The following is a 5,918-nucleotide window of genomic DNA, read 5'->3' as shown; positions in this document are numbered from 1 at the left end:
ATTAGCTGTTTTGAGGTTGTTGGAGTTGTCATATAGCCATAACGACAGTGTATTTGAAAAAATTTCACAATCTTATATTAAGGTGTAGAATCGATTTTTTAGTACACATGCACTAAGCAATCGATACCAAGTTGCGTAAAAATATGAACTATACATAAACATGCTAATTAACCGTTTTGAGGTTATTGGAGTTGTCATATAGCCATAACGACAGTGTATTTGGAAAAATTTCACAATCTTATATTAAGGTGTAGAATCGATTTTGTAGTACATATACATTAAGCACTCGATACAAAGTTGCGTAAAAATATGAACTATACATATTTATGCTAATTAACCCTTTTGAGGTTATTGGAGTTGTCATATAGCCATAACGACAGTGTATTTGGAAAAATTTCACAATCTTATATTAAGGTGTAGAATCCATTTTTTAGTACATATACATTAAGCAATCGATACCAAGTTGCGTAAAAATATGAACTATACATATTTATGCTAATTAACCGTTTTGAGGTTATTGGAGTTGTCATATAGCTATAACGACAGTGCGTTTGAAAAAATTTCACAATCTTATATTAAGGTGTAGAATCCCTTTTTTAGCACACATACATTAAGCACTCTATACCAAGTTGCGTAAAAATATGAACTATACATATGTATGCTAATTAACCGTTTTGAGGTTATTGGAGTTGTCATATAGCCATAACGACAGTGTATTTGGAAAAATTTCACAATCTTATATTAAGGTGTAGAATCGATTTTTTAGTACATATGCACTAAGCAATCTATACCAAGCTGCGTAAAAATATGAACTATATATATTTATGCTAATTAACCGTTTTGAGGTTATTGGAGTTGTCATATAGCCATAACGACAGTGTATTTGGAAAAATTTCACAATCTTATATTAAGGTGTAGAATCGATTTTGTAGTACATATGCACTAAGAAATCTATACCAAGTTTCGTAAAAATATGAACTATACATGTTTATGCTAATTAGGCTTTTTGAGGTTATTGGAGTTGTCATATAGCCGTAACGACAGTGTATTTGGAAAAATTTCACAATCTTATATTAAGGTGTAGAATCCATTTTTTAGTACATGTGCATTACGCAGTCGATACCAAGTTGCGTAAAAATATGAACTATACATATTTATGCTAATTAGCTGTTTTGAGGTTATTGGAGATGTCATATAGCCGTAATGACAGTGTATTTGGAAAAATTTCACAATCTTATATTAAGGTGTAGAATCGATTTTGTAGTACATATGCACTAAGTAGCCGATACCAAGTTGCGTAAAAATATGAACTATACATATTTATGCTAATTAACCGTTTTGAGGTTATTGGAGTTCCCATATAGCCATAACGACAGTGTATTTGGAAAAATTTCACAATCTTATATTAAGGTGTAGAATCGATTTTTTAGTACATATGCACTAAGCAATCTATACCAAGTTGCGTAAAAATATGAACTATACATATTTATGCTTATTAGCCGTTTTGAGGTTATTGGAGATGTCATATAGCCATAATGACAGTGCATTTGGAAATATTTCACAACCTTATATTAAAGCGTAGAATCGATTTTGTAGTACATATGCACTAAGCAATCTATACCAAGCTGCGTAAAAATATGAACTATACATATTTATGCTAATTAACCGTTTTGAGGTTATTGGAGTTGTCATATAGCCATAACGACAGTGTATTTGGAAAAATTTCACAATCTTATATTAAGGTGTAGAATCCATTTTTTAGCACACATACATTAAGCACTCGATACCAAGTTGCGTAAAAATATGAACTATATATATTTATGCTAATTAGCTGTTTTGAGGTTATTGGAGTTGTCATATAGCCATAACGACAGTGTATTTGGAAAAATTTCACAATCTTATATTAAGGTGTAGAATCCATTTTTTAGTACATATACATTAAGCAATCTATACCAAGCTGCGTAAAAATATGAACTGTACATATTTATGCTAATTAACCGTTTTGAGGTTATTGGAGTTGTCATATAGCCATAACGACAGTGTATTTGGAAAAATTTCACAATCTTATATTAAGGTGTAGAATCCATTTTTTAGTACATATACATTAAGCACTCGATACCAAGTTTCGTAAAAATATGAACTATATATATTTATGCTAATTAACTGTTTTGAGGTTATTGGAGTTGTCATATAGCCATACCGACAGTGAATTTGGAAAAATTTCACAATCTTATATTAAGGTGTAGAATCGATTTTTTAGTACACATGCACTAAGCAATCGATGCTTAGTTGCGTAAAAATATGAACTATACATATATATGCTAATTAACCGTTTTGAGGTTATTGGAGTTGTCATATAGCCATAACGACAGTGTATTTGGAAAAATTTCACAATCTTATATTAAGGTGTAGAATCCATTTTTTAGTACATATACATTAAGCAATCGATACCAAGTTGCGTAAAAATATGAACTATATATATTTATGCTAATTAGCTGTTTTGAGGTTTTTGGAGATGTCATATAGCCGTAACGACAGTGTATTTGGAAAAATTTCACAATCTTATATTAAGGTGTAGAATCGATTTTTTAGTACATATGCACTAAGCAATCGATACCAAGCTGCGTAAAAATATGAACTATATATATTTATGCTAATTAACCGTTTTGAGGTTATTGGAGTTGTCATATAGCCATAACGACAGTGTATTTGGAAAAATTTCACAATCTTATATTAAGGTGTAGAATCGATTTTGTAGTACATATGCCCTAAGAAATCGATACCAAGTTGCGTAAAAATATGAACTAAACATATTTATGCTAATTAGGCTTTTTGAGTTTATTGGAGTTGTCATATAGCCGTAACGACAGTGTATTTGGAAAAATTTCACAATCTTATATTAAGGTGTAGAATCCATTTTTTAGTACATGTGCATTACGCAGTCGATACCAAGTTGCGTAAAAATATGAACTATACATATTTATGCTAATTAGCTGTTTTGAGGTTATTGGAGATGTCATATAGCCGTAACGACAGTGTATTTGGAAAAATTTCACAGTCTTATATTAAGGTGTAGAATCGATTTTGTAGTACATATGCACTAAGTAGCCGATACCAAGTTACGTAAAAATATGAACTATACATATTTATGCTAATTAACCGTTTTGAGGTTATTGGAGCTCCCATATAGCCATAACGACAGTGTATTTCCAAAAATTTCACAATCTTATATTAAGGTGTAGAATCGATATTTTAGTACACATGCACTAAGCAATCGATACCAAGTTGCGTAAAAATATGAACTATACATATTTATGCTAATTAGGTGTTTTGAGGTTATTGGAGATGTCATATAGCCATAACTACAGTGCATTAGGAAAAATTTCGCAATCTTATATTAAGGTGCAGAATCAATTTTTTAGTACATATGCACTTAGCAATCGATACCAAGTTGCGTAAAAATATGAACTATACATAGTTATGCTTATTAGCCGTTTTGAGGTTATTGGAGATGTCATATAGCCATAATGACAGTGCATTTGGAAATATTTCACAACCTTATATTAAAGCGTAGAATCGATTTTGTAGTACATATGCACTAAGCAATCTATACCAAGCTGCGTAAAAATATGAACTATACATATTTATGCTAATTAACCGTTTTGAGGTTATTGGAGTTGTCATATAGCCATAACGACAGTGTATTTGGAAAAATTTCACAATCTTATATTAAGGTGTAGAATCCATTTTTTAGCTCACATACATTAAGCACTCGATACCAAGTTGCGTAAAAATATGGACTATATATATTTATGCTAATTAACCGTTTTGAGGTTATTGGAGTTGTCTTATAGCCATAACGACAGTGTATTTGGAAAAATTTCACAATCTTATATTAAGGTGTAGAATCGATTTTTTAGTACATATGCACTAAGTAGCCGATACCAAGTTGCGTAAAAATATGAACTGTACATATTTATGCTAATTAGCTGTTTTGAGGTTATTGGAGATGTCATATAGCCATAACGACAGTGCATTTGGAAAAATTTCGCAATCTTATATTAAGGTGTAGAATCCATTTTTTAAGTACATATGCACTAAGCAATCTATACCAAGTTGCGTAAAAATATGAACTATACATGTTTATGCTAATTAACCTTTTTGAGGTTATTGGAGTTGTCATATAGCCATAACGACAGTGTATTTGGAAAAATTTCACAATCTTATATTAAGGCGTAAAATCCATTTTTTAGTACATATGCACTAAGCAATCGATACCAAGTTGCGTAAAAATATGAACTATATATATTTACTCTAATTAGCTGTATTGAGGTTAGTGGAGTTGTCATATAGCCATAACGACAGTGTATTTGGAAAAATTTCACAATCTTATATTTAGGTGTAGAATCGATTTTGTAGTACATGTGCACTAAGAAATCGATACCAAGTTGCGTAAAAATATGAACTATACATATTTATGCTAATTAGGCTTTTTGAGGTTATTGGAGTTGTCATATAGCCTGTCGGGGTTATCGACGATGTATTTGCCGGTGTGCCAAATAAAATAAAAATTATTAGCGTTTGGATAACAATTATATATATATATATAAATACTAGCTGACCCGGCGAACTTCGCCCCGCCCAATTTTTATTTTTTTTTTGGAAGTCATAGACTCGTATAACTTTACCACAAATAATATAAACTTCAAACAACGCATTTTCATTTAATGTTTGTAGCGCCATCTACTGTAACATACCGCACATACCGCTGTTAGCGCCACCAACTGGTGGATAGCTCTTTGCTAATAATAAACAAATAATTTTCAATGAATAAATAATGCGACTATAAGGAGAGTTATAAACTATCCTATCTTTCAAGTTGGACCAAACTGCACTCAGCGTTAAAAATTTCATTAAAATCGGTTCAGTTGTTTAGGAGTCCATCGCAAACAAACAACGTGACACGTGATTTTTATATATTAAGATAAATAAATTAAGTGAAACCTGATGTGGTTATCTATTCCCGCGTTGAGATTTTGGATTCTGCTACTGTGATGCTGCTGTGGTTGTTGTTGCTGCTGATACACTGCTGTTGTGGTTGTTGTTACTGCTGATACACTGCTGCTGCTTGGCGCCTGAATGTCCGTCCGCTTTGGTGATTTGGTTTATTGTGTTTTGTTGGGTTCTTCGTTGTTATATTGGCGCTGTTGGGTGTTTTTTGCATTGTCCTCTAATTCGTATTTCGACGAGTTAGGAGGACAATGCAGGGATGTGTTCATTTGGTATGAACATCCCGGCCGCCTTGCAGTGTCTGCGAATAAAAAGATTTTTAGATCTATTTTGATTTGGGTAAATGAGTATTATTATCAACGGGTTGGAGGTATACTTGGGGTTTAAATCGCACAAGCACCTGTTAAAGTCCAACCGAGTGCGGTGTTTTGTGCGATCACGGTGCTGTTATCGGGGTTGAATATGCCGGGTTTCATTACTCTTGGGTAGATGTCAGCTCCTAGTTCCAACATGATTTTGTCGTTCTTCCAAAATGTAGGGTCGGCTAGGACTAAGTGGTCGAACTTCTTAATGATTTCGCCACTTAAGTCACGATTATAGGGTCGGGTCGGTAAATCATGCGTCAATAGGCAGTTAACTTCGACATGCCAGTCGGAATCAGTTAATGATCCTATGACGACTTTGCATATACGATGCGAGTCGAGGTACGTTTTCGGTAACCTCAATCTCTGTACCAGTTCTGAGGCAATTACAGTCACTTTTCGGGTCGGGTTGATTATGGCACGTATTTTATTCCATTTGCCATCATGTTTAATTTTTATCATGACTGTTGGTATGAGGGTCGGCTTGGCCAGTAACGTGGGTAGGTCGTTTTGTTTATGCAATCTCTCTTTGCTCTTTGATGTTTT

This window comes from Bactrocera dorsalis, unplaced genomic scaffold (assembly GCF_023373825.1).
Source record: "Bactrocera dorsalis isolate Fly_Bdor unplaced genomic scaffold, ASM2337382v1 BdCtg213, whole genome shotgun sequence".
NCBI classification, from domain to species: domain Eukaryota; kingdom Metazoa; phylum Arthropoda; class Insecta; order Diptera; family Tephritidae; genus Bactrocera; species Bactrocera dorsalis.
Note: the sequence above shows the minus strand (reverse complement) of the source record.